Below are 12,485 nucleotides of genomic sequence, written 5' to 3' on the forward strand. Positions count from 1 at the left end.
AAATATATAGAGAAATCAAATATATAGAGGGTAAAGATATATAAGACTAAACTAGAACAGCTGCTTAAACTGATCAACTTTATTACATATTTCCATTTTCTTTTATTTATATGGACTAGACTTAGTGTATAATTGCCTCTCTTTTGATTAAAAAGTTTATAACATTGAGAAAATTTAAGAATTACAAGTATTTGGTTCTTCAAACTGAGTCTACTATTGTCTATTTTCCTTAGGATGGCATTTTCCCATTTCTGAACATTACTGCTGCTGTAGGCCATTCAATAAAAATATTATTTCTTCCCTATAAATGTCTGCTCTGATTTACTTTTATATTGTTTCTTTAACCCTGATTTAGTTTTATCCTACAGCAATGTTTTGAACTGAAAAGGATAACTTAACTTGGAATTATACCTAGAAGAATTACTGATGGGAATATGTCAGAGTTTTAAACCAAGTGCAGCAATGATTAAAATAAAAGAGTAAAAAGAAAAGAGTTAGTGTTACTGAAAAATATTCCTTTCAAACACCTAACCCTTAATGGACACTATTCTCTAAGTATGAGAGTAAATTGTATGCTTCAGCATAGTCGTCAGTATAGAAATAACCTTTGAGAATTGAAATATTATTAAAATAGTATACTATAATAAATGGAACAGGTTTGTGACCACAAGACTTGTGGTTATTTTAATTACCAGACAAAGTATTCTGTAAAAACAGTTGCATGATTTCTTTCCAGAACAAAGGCATGGGCTGAAATGTCCTAGCCAGCAAGAAAAGGTTAACAGTCAGCTGAGGGATGACCTTCAAGCACAGACTGACCTTCCAGCACCAGTCAGAGGTAAGCAATAGTTCTCCTGCTACAGAAGAAGAGGCAAAGTGAGCAGAACTGAATAGAATAAATGGAATAACTGGATCAGAAAAGCTGTTCTTTTCTTACGAGTCTATCCCAACCACTATCACTTAGGGGTACCATGAGGAAACACTGGGAATTGCCCAAATCTTCAACATTTAAATATCAAGGGAATCTTTCCCTTTCCTACATTCCCCAAAGAAGTTTACATGCTGCCAGAGATCCCAGGGCAAACTATCACCACCCAAACTTTGCCAAAAAGCAAGAATTCACATCAAAAAATAAATGGCTGTCGTTTTTCCAGCAAATCAAACTTCATGAGTTAGAGATTATTCAATCAGGGATAGGTGAGGACACATACCAGAAAGCTTGAAATTCTCACCCGAAATAATGATGAATGTGATACCTTAATATAGAAAATAAAATATTATTTGGATGACTATTGGCCTACAAAACAATGTTCCTGCTGTCTTTTCCTGACAGTATATATGAGAAGCTAGTGATTCCCAGTACAATGAGGATTATTAAATGTAGACCCTTGTATACAACCCTCCCATAGAAGTTTAGAGGAATGACCTCCAGCCTAGGGATTTGCTATCATCCTTCTTCCTCCAAAATCTACAGTTTAAACTTTCACCCCCCCAGCACCATCTCAGGTCAAAGTTCCTCAAGAAGTATAAACACAGAAAGGATAATGGATGGAGAAAGTAAACTGAGATTCTGACTAGAGGGAATTTCTAAAGTTCAATATCTAAAATCCAACTGTGGTAAATGCAATTTAATATGTTTTAAGTTTAATAACAGAGCAGCTTCTCTGTAAGTCACAAAGTTGGCATCTGAAAAATGGCTGATAAGGAGATTAGGCTGTAATGAATCTCATCACTACTACGTTACTTGTAAATGTTTTTCATTTAGTATTTTGCATGGTGTGATGAAATCTGTTTCTTACACTTTTGTCTGGCAATGTAAAACTACCTCTGAATTCTCTCACGTGTTCTAAGAATGTGAAAAACGACTTGTAAATGTTGTTTGCAGGTATTCTTCAAGCCCCCATCTTCACTTTTGAAAATCTCCAAATGAAATGTGCAAAACGAAGGAAGTACTTTGAAAGTGATATAGATCTGTGTGAGGTGTAACATTCAGACTTCGGATAGTATCAGGGAAGTAAATGCTTAGGAGCTGGAGAGAAAAGCACCAGAATATAAGAGATAAACACAACGAAAGGCATGACCGCTATCAAACACAAACTTTGCTCATTTCCGAACTTTGCCTAAAGATCATCTTGCACCCAATAAAGTGAGGGTTTTTTATGAATATCTTTCATTCACTGCAAATTTCAGCCTATTGTCTATTATGATTTCTAACCCTATCTGTTAATTTGTCTCTTTTATCAATTTAATAAATCTTGTGAACCAGTCTATAAACAGGCTTTTTGTGAATTGAGAATTCAATCATCACTTACTATGTTGTTCCTATTATAAATTATGGTTCAGATTAAAAAAAAAAAGCATTTAGAACACATTATTTAAAAGTCAAGGAAATAGGGAGAGGAGCAAATGGGGATTTGCCCTTTAATGGATATAGAGCTTCGTTTTGCAGGATGTAAAGAGTTCCACAAATGGATTGTGGTGATGGCTGCACGATATGATTATACTCAATATAACTGAATTGTACACTTAAAAATGGTTAAGATGATAAATTTATTATGTGTGTTTGAAGACAAGGGAAAAAATTTGAAAAAAAAGTTACGGCTAACTGTTTTAGTATTTCTTTATAAATAAAATAATTTGTACCTAATTATAGTCAAAGGGAAATCTCTGAAGTTTACTTTCTTTGTTATGTATGAAATTATAAAAGACCCCAAAAGTATATTAGATATGAACTACAAAAATTATTTTAAAAAAAGATGTGAAGTTACAAAAAAGAATCAAAGGATCATCGTACACATTGCAGGTAATTTACCAATTTGGCAACACCGGTCTTTATCAACTAAGATTTCCTTTGTTTGCATCTGTTTGCTCAAAATGAAAATATAATCTTCTTAACTCGCTGGTTAGAACCCAGAATAAGGTCTTATATCTACCACTTAATCTGCATCTTAATTATACCATTAAATGCTATCTCAGTGCATACAAAAATTACTTTGCCTTCTTTATCTCTTTTCATTCAAAGGTTTCAATTTAAAATTTTAAAAATTCCTTTTCAAGAAAAGTCTAATAAGTGGCCAATAAAAGCCAGGGTCTTGGATTACAGATTAATTTTCTAAAATTTGTCTTTTTTTCTTTTGGCTTATAAATTTACTTATTAGAGGATTAATCATTCCATTCCCAAAGGAGATTTTACAAATGAGTTTTCAGTATTCTTTATAAAAAATTATTATAATTTCTCTATAGCTCCTAGAAGACAGGGAGCATTTAATGTCTCCATCATATAGAATACTAGAAGTGGATGGAGAAACTGGGATGTTTAAAGCAGAATTAAAAGATCAAGTTCACAGCATGTTGGATTGTAGGTAGAAGAAACTGGTGTTGTTACCCTCTGGCTTAGGACCTTGGTCCACATAACTGGAATCTGACCCCCCCAAAACGGTTCTTCCTTTTCCACATTACTTCTTAGAGGAAGCCTTCTGCTTTGGGGTGCATGCCCCTCTTAAACATTACAATAACACTCTTTATCGCCCCTCTGTGATAATCAGCTTATCTATTGTAATCATCTACTTGTTTGTCTCTCTCTTCCACTAAACTGTGAACAGAAATTGATTCTACATTCTTTTCTATGTTAGTTTCAGGTTCTAGCATATTGTTTAACATGTCAGGATTAAATACACAAGAATAAAAAAAATACATAGGTCATTGTTCTAAGCCCTTTACATTTATTAAAGTCTCAAATCAATCCTTTGATGTAGGTACCATTATTATCCCATTTTATAGGTGAGGAAGCTGAGGTATATACAAGTTAGCTGAGTAGCATACATTCACAGAGATAGTAAGTAGCTCTGGCATATATTGTCACGCTAACCTGAATAAACAGAATAATGAGAGCTAAAAGGCACCCCAAGAGATGAAGGGCCATATGGAAAGGAAAACTATTCCTTGCCTCCCCCATGCTTTATATTAAATGAGTAAAGTACTTTTATTCATGAATAAAATTCTAAGGGATTTGGATTATCACCATGCTACCAGAGTTAAGGTTAGCTTATATTCTGATACCAATCCTTCTAAACTACTTAAAGACAAGTTTATACAGAATGGAATCATACTATGTGTATTCTTAAATAATCTGCTTTTGTCTCTTAACATATTATTGTACATATCTTTCCACAGCAATAGATGGAAATCTTCGACATCAATTTTAATAGTTGCCTCACAAATTTTTCTTTAAATGCATTGGTTTGGCATCACCTGTGTGTACACCCTGCTAGGTCAGTGTAGAGATGTGAAATCTTGATGTTATTCTGAAAAATGGAGATGTTCAATGAAAGAGTGAAAGCTGAGGTATGGGAATGCCACTAACAGGAAATTAGCAAGAGACAAACAGAAGAAAGTTAAAGGCTATGATTGCCCCCCAACAATCAAGCAAGATGTGGTGACTCTGGCAGTAGATACAAAGGAGGGAGGTTATAAGAATGTGGATATAATACTTTCATGGCTAGGTTCACAAGTGTACCCTCATTAACCAGTTTCGCTAGAAATTCCAATTAAATATAAAAGAGCCAAATGGCTTTTAGAACACCTTTAAGGAAACTTGTCACTGGTTAAATAAAGTTGGTCATTTAGACACGTGAGGCAAAAAAAACCTTTGTAACTTTTGTTTCCTTCTCAGAATGGTTGTGTGTTTTGGTTTAGAAATGGCACCAAAAATGTCCTGGCATTCAGACTCACATGCTGAAGAGCCTAGATCAAGGATGCTTCACTACAACTAAAAGTATGAGTAGCAGAAGGGATGATTGCCAAAATTTCAACAAGTTCATAGTGCATGTGTTTGTATATCTGAACATCTTGGGCATTAATGGATCAGTAGCTAAAGACACATCTTGACAGGGAGCAAGAAGGAAAGATTCAGAGAACGTTCACAAAGCGACTCACACTTTGCTGTGACACCACACTAATGGCACTTAAACTGTACATAAAACACTTTTACAAGTAGGTCTCTTTCCAAGAAAATGAAAAGACATGCTTAATCTGTAGGCAAATAAAATTTCCTGGGGTGAGGTCTCAGACAATTGGTTTTAAAGTTTCATTCTTTTTCAATTATGGTATTCTGTTTTAAAGAGGCACATGAAATGCTTCCATTTACCGCATGGCCACCTTAAAACCTTATTTTAATTCCCATATGTCCTTAATACGATTCTTTGGAAAGAGACATTCCTCCATTTTCATGAAATCCAGCCATGAAAAGGAGCTCAAGCCTCATGAAGGAGAGAATTCTTGGATCACTAAGAAAGTAGCCATAGCACAGATGGATGTCAACCCAGCTATATGGCAAGAAGTAGCCAACGTCCTAAATTTAAGAGAGGCCTGATTTGGTTGACAGCCTCTTCAAGATCTATGGTAGGGACTGGGAGAAATGAGGTCATTATATTGCATAGAGTATCTCACACCTTTCCTCTCTTCTTCAATACCACCTTCCCTACTTCACTCCTAACTCTAACTACACTGAGGAAATAAGTGAAATAAAATTAGAGGGGCTTCCCTGGTGGCACAGTGGTTGAGAGTCCGCCTGCTGATGCAGGGGACGTGGGTTCGTGCCCCAGTCCGGGAGGCCACGTGCCGCGGAGCGGCTGGGCCCGTGAGCCATGGCCGCTAAGCCTGTGCGTCCGGAGTCCGTGCTCCACAACGGGAGAGGCCACGACAGTGAGAATGTACCACACACACACACAAAAAAAATTAGAGGACAGCCACCACAAAGGCTAACAACCCCCCTGCATCCACAGTCCGTCAAATAGACTGTTTTGATTTCTAAGGGATAGATCCTTCCATTTACCCACTGATCCCAACCCTCTTCTCATCCTTAAGGATTTTGCTCCTGCAATATTCCCCATTCTTTCCTCAACACCTTTTCTCTCCCTACAGGATCACTCCTATTTTTATGAGAGGCAGTGCCCTATACTCTAAATGACATGGACTCTGGAAACAGAATGCTAGGATTGGACCCCTGGTCTTACCCTGTAATAGCTGCATGACACTGAGCTCACTACTGACTTCTTTTGTGAGTTAATTTCATCTGTAAGATGAAAGATTCTTAGGAAAATTGAGAATTAAATAAATTGATATTTTCAGAACACTTAGTTTCAGGCACATGGTTAGTTATGTAAGAATGAGCTATTTTTATTATTCACATAAAAATATACTTCAATATTTCCCATACTTGAAAAAGTCCTCTTTAGACACTAGGCCAACTTCTATCTATAGTCCCATTTCACCAATCTTCTTTCCTGTGAACATTTCAAAATAGTTCTTTCTCATATCTCCACTTCCTCACCTCCCACTCTTCCAATCAAGGCCCCAACCCCTGCCTATGACTCCACTAAATCAGCTCGCAATTAATGTTACCACCGACCTTCATATTGCCACAGTGAGTGTGACATATTCCAGCAAAAGCAAAACCCAGAGTCCAATGTAGACTATAAGCAATCAAAACTTGCACAAGTGTTGGGGCAGCATATTAGACTATCTGAGATGCAAGATAATAAAACTGCTAATTTTATCTTACTAAAAAGGATAGAATAACTTCAACTAACATCTAGGTTACATTAATATCTATGTAAACAATATCCCCTAGGATACACAAAATACATTCATTTTAACATTTAGACCCAAAGCCCATTGGGTCACTGGCTCTCACACACTAACACAGGACCTTATCCCTCTGCTGTGTAATATCGTTGCAGAAATTCCTAGAGTGGGGCTGTCACATATGGTCTGTCCCACCGTCTCTTCCCATTTCTCCCTGCCTTCCTGTTGTTCTCCTGCAATCTGTTTCATTCAATCTTTACTCTGCTTGCCTCTGCTGCACTAGACTGATGTCAAGGGTGAATTTATCATCCAAATTTCAACACTCTTGAGAGTGAGAGGAGGTTGCTTTAGGTTAAGTCCCCTAGAAGTAGAGCCCTCTTTCCCCCAGACAAGGATTCATGTGCACATGATTTACTGAGGAAAAGCTCTTCAGGATAAAACTATAAGGGAGTGAGGAAGTAGAGAAGGAAAAGAGGGACGAACTGAGCAAGGATGTGGTCTCAGTGAGGTATGGTCTTGGCCTGATCCACAGGAGGCTCTGAGGCATAAACTGCTCTAGGAAGATGTCCCCAACTTGAGCTAAGGGGAGAACCTTTTGCACCTAGCCGGCCACTGACTATGGATCAATCACTCCTGGAGGACCACTCCTTTCTTAGCTGAGAGCACTTCTGTGTGTGTGTGTATGTGTGCATGTGTGTGAGCCTGTGGGCAGGGAGGGCTGATGTGGTATCAGTTGTAAGCCATTAGCAGTCCACACTCACAGCTATTGAGATATGGGTGCATCAGCCTGTAAAAGAATCTGGGTGAGTCACTAATAGCACCCACTGCAGGATCATCATTAACATTTATTATGCCTGGATCACTTCAAGCAAACCAGGACAACTGGTCACTATATGTGTGCCTCTTACACTGCCACCCACGCTGTGGCACTGCTCTGCTTTGAGCCACTCACGGCCTGACAGTCCTGAGAGATCACTGCTACACAGTACCACTGCATGGACACCCTCAGGCTGCTCCATGAAGGCCACTGCTGCCAGCCAACATCCTTCACACAGACCACTATACAGACACTGGAATGCAGCTCAGAAATCTTCGCCTTCATGACCTGTCTTTGGGCTCCTTTGTACCTTGTAGAAGAACAGGTCTGAACATTGAAAACCAGGATCCTCAATAGGGTGCAACTATAATTTGTTGTCCAAAATAGGACAATTTTGAGAATTAAAGGAGGTGTTATATATAATTACACTCAGAAAAAATACATATCCTGACTATTCTAGTCAAATCTGGATACACAGTTACCAAGCCTAAATAATACCACTGTGGGGCCTTGCTAAAAGAATATAATTCAAGGTTAAGAAGGATTTTTCTACTGTTAGAAGAGCAAAAAGCACCAAAGATTAAAAGATGAATTCTGATGGTGAAAAGCTCCAAGAACCACGGGCAACAGGGACTCATGGATACATAGGAAGGGCAAGAAGGCCTTGGGCAGAGTGATTTCAAATGCAGCCTCTCTCTGTTCTTAGAATCAGTAACCCCCTACACTTCAGGCTATGTCCTCAAATTTGGTTCATGTCATGAGACTCCTTGTCCCTTAGCAAATTCTCTCCAGGATCTCAAAGCACTCTCTGTACTTTAGATTTACTTGGGCCCTCTCCTAAGATCAAGAGATATTCAAACATAGTTCTGATCCTTCCGTATGGACAAGTTATTAACTAGGGTGCTCAAAGTCTTTGGCAAAAAAATGCATGAAACTAGAACTCCACACCAGGATGCGTTGCCTGACTCCAAATACAAATCATAGTTGAGCTTCCATTGTGAACTAGAGACTCTGAAGACACTATGTTTCTTGTAGACAGCATATATATGGGTCTTGTTTTTGTGTCCATTCAGCCAATCTATGCCTTTTGGTTGGAGCATTTAATCCATTTACATTTAAGGTAATTATCGATATGTATGTTCCTATTTCCATTTTCTTAATTGTTCTGGGTTTGTTTTTGTAGGTCTTTTCCTTCTCTTGTGTTTCCTGCCTAGAGAAGTTCCTTTAGCATTTGTTGTAAAGCTCTTTTGGTGGTGCTGAATTCTCTTAGCTTTTGTTTGTCTGTAAAGGTTTTAATTTCTCCATCGAATCTGAATTGAGGTCCTTGCTGGATAGAATAATCTTTGTTGTAGGTTTGTCCCTTTCATCACTTTAAATATGTCCTGCCACACCTTTCTGGCTTGCAGATTTTCTGCTGAAAGATCAGCTGTTAACCTTATGGGGATTCCCTTGTATGTTATTTGTTGCTTTTCCCTTGCTGCTTTTAATATTTTCTCTTTGTATTTAATTTTTGATAGTTTGACTAATATGTGTCTTGGTGTGTTTCTCTTTAGATTTATCCTGTATGGGACTCTCTGTGCTTCCTGGACTTGACTATTTCCTTTCCCATGTTAGGGAAGTTTTCAACTATAATCTCTTCAAATATTTTCTCAGTCCCTTTCTTTCTCTCTTCTTCTTCTGGGGCCCCTATAATCCAAATATTGGTGCATTTAATGTTGTCCCAGAGGTCTCTGAGACTGTCTTCAACTCTTTTCATTCCTTATTCTTTATTTGGCTCTGCAGTAGTTATTTCCACTATTTTATCTTCCAGGTCACTTATCCGTTCTTCTGCCTCAGTTATTCTGCTATTGATTCCTTCTAGAGAATTTTTAATTTCATTTATTGTGCTGTTCATCATAGTTTTAGTTCTTCTAGGTCCTTGTTAAATGTTTCTTGTATTTTCTCCATTCTATTTCCAAGATTTTGGATCATCTTTACTATCATTACTCTGAATTCTTTTTCAGGTAGACTGCCTATTTCCTCATTTGTTTGGTCTGGTGGGTTTTTACCTTGCTCCTTCATCTGCTGTGTATTTCTCTGTTTTCTCATTTTGCTTATTAACTTACTGTGTTTGGGGTCTCCTTTTCTCAGTCTGCAGGTTTGTAGTTCCCATTGTTTTTGTGTCTGCCCCCAGTGGGTATGTTTGTTTCAGTAGGTTGTGTAGGCTTCCTGGTAGAGTGGACTGGTGCCTGTGTTCTGGTGGATGAGGCTGGACCTTGTCATTCTGGTGGGCAGGACCATGTCTAGTGGTGTGTTTTGGGGTGTCTGTGAACTTATGATTTTAGGCAGCCTCTCTGCTAATGGGTGGGGTTATTTTCCTGTCTTGCTAGTTGTCTGGCATGGGGTGTCCAGCACTGGAGCTTGCTGGTCGCTGGGTGGAGCTGGGTCTTAGCGTTGAGTCGGAGATCTCTGGGAGAGCCCTTGCTGACTGATATTACGTCGGGCCGTGAGGTCTCTAGTGGATCAATGTCCTGAACTTGGCTCCCTCACCTCAGAGGCTCAGGCCTGACACTCAGCCAGAGCATCAAAACCCTGTCAGCCACATGGCTCAGAAGAAAGGGGAGAAAAAATAAAAGAAAAAAAGAGAAATAAATAAAATAAAGTTATTAAAATAAAAAAAATTTTTAATAAAAAAATTGAAGAGTAATAAAAAAAAGCAAGAAGAGAACAAGACCAATAAGCAAATCCACCAATGATAACAAGTGCTAAAAACTATACTAAAAAAAAACAGAAAAAGGACAGACAGAACCCTAGGACAAGTGGTAAAAGCAAACCTATACAGACAAAAATCACACAAAGAAGCATACACATACACACTCAGAAAAAGAGAAAAAGGAAAAATATGTATATAAATTTAAAAAAAGAAAGAGAGCAACCAAATCAATAAACAAATCTACCAAATATAATCAGCTCTAAATACTAAACTAAGATAAACATAAACCAGAAACTAATTAATTACAGAAAGCAAACCCCAAGTTTACAGTTGCTCCAAAAGCCCACCACCTCAGTTTTGGGATGATTCATTGTCTATTCAGGTATTCCAGAGATGCAGGGTACATCAAGTTGATTGTGGAGGTTTAATCCACTACTCCTCAGGCTGTGCGGAGAGATTTCCCTTTCTCTTCTATGTTCACACAGCTCCGGGGGTTCAGCTTTGGATTTGGCCCCGCCTCTGCATGTAGGTCTCCCTGAGGACATCTGTTCCCTGCCCAGAGAGAATGGGATTAAAGTAGCAGCTGATTAGATGGCTCTGGCTCACTCAGGCCAGGGGGAAGGTAGGGGTATGGAAAGCGGGGTGAGCCTGCGGCAGGCAGAGGGTGGCATGACGTTGCAACAGCCTGAGTCGTGCAGTGTGTTCTCCCGGGGAAGTTGTCCCTGGATCGCAGGACCCTGGCAGTGGAGGGCTGCACAGGATCCCGGGAGGGGAGGTGTGGATAGTGACCTGTGCTCGCACACAGGCTTCTTGGTGGCTGCAGCAGCAGCCTTAGCGTTTCATGCCCATCTCTGGTGTCCATGCTGATAGCCGCAGCTTGCACCCATCCCTGGAGCTCGTTTAGGTGGTGCTTTGAATCCCCTCTCCTCGTGCACCCTGAAACAATGGTCTCTTGCCTTTTAGACAGTTTCAGACTTTTTCCCTGACTCCCTCCCAGGTAGCCGTGGCGCACTATCCCCCTTCAGGCTGTGCATCAGCTAATTCCAGTCCTCTCCCTGGGATCCAACCTCCAAAGCATGAGCCTCAGCTCCCAGCCCCAACTTGCCCCGGCGGGTGAGCAGACAATCTTCTCAGACAATCCTGGTGAGTGCTGTTCAGCACTGATCCTCTGTGTGGGAATCTCTCCGCTTTGCCCTCTGCACCCCTGTTGCTGAGCTCTCCTCCGTGGCTCCGAAGATTCCCCCCCACCTACCCCCCATTTCTACCAGTGAAGGGGCTTCCTAGTGTGTGGAAACTTTTCCTGCTTCACAGCTCCTTCCCACTGGTGCAGGTGCCGTCCCTATTCTTTTGTTTCTGTTTTTCCTTTCTTCTTTTGCCCTACCCAGGTACGTGGGGAGTTTCTTGCCTTTTGGGAAGTCTGAGATCTTCTGCCAGCGTTCAGTAGGTGTTCTGTAGGAGTTGTTCCACATGTAGATGTATTTTTGATGTATTTGTGGGGAGGAAGGTTATCTCCACATCTTGCTCCTCTGCCACCTTGAAGGTCCCCCCTCCATACTGAATATCAACAATGCACTAAGCGTCGTTTTAGGCCTGGGAGTACACTTGTGAGGAAAACAAACAGAAATCAAGGGATGGAATAAATACATGATATAATATCCAGGGTTGCTTGATAATTTCTGTGAAGGAAAAGAATGCAGTGAAAGAAGATTAAAAAAATAATGGGCAGGGTTATGCTATTTGATAGAGAGCAGTCAAGTAGGGCTTTCTCTAAAGGAGTGATATTTAAGAAGTGAAGGCACAGTGATTTAAAAAGAAGAGTGTTTGAGGCAGAGTTAAAAGACCCTAAGACAAAAATCAACTTGGTACATTCAAAAAACAGCAAGAAGGCCAGTGTGAACAGGGTGGAGTAAGTAACAGTGACAAATACAGTTGGAAGTCTCAACTGGGCATGTAATACAGAACTTGAAGAATATTTGGAGTGTAATATTTAGCCACTGAAATGCTCTGAGCAGGGACGAGGAATGAATTGAACCATGTTTGCTTTCTCTGAATTCTCTGAAATTGAATTAAAAATTTACATAAAGCAAAACAAGAAAACCTTAAGTGCACAGATCAATGACTTTTTACACAAGTATACACCATGTAACCACCACTCAGAATTCTGCTTTTAAAAGATCACTGTAGGGGGTATGGGAACAATTAAAACATAAGAAAAGAGCATGGAGACTAGTAAGGAAGAGATGGCTGTAGTTTATGTAAAAGAGATAATGGATGCTTGAAATAAGATGATAACTTCTTGAAGTGGTGAGAAATGCATGTTGGAAATTGGAGTTTACATTTCAAGGTACAGACAATAGGGATTTTTTGTTTTATTGAATACAGGTGTGAGGA

The sequence above is a fragment of the Tursiops truncatus genome, chromosome 4 (assembly GCF_011762595.2).
Source record: "Tursiops truncatus isolate mTurTru1 chromosome 4, mTurTru1.mat.Y, whole genome shotgun sequence".
Lineage (NCBI taxonomy): Eukaryota > Metazoa > Chordata > Mammalia > Artiodactyla > Delphinidae > Tursiops > Tursiops truncatus.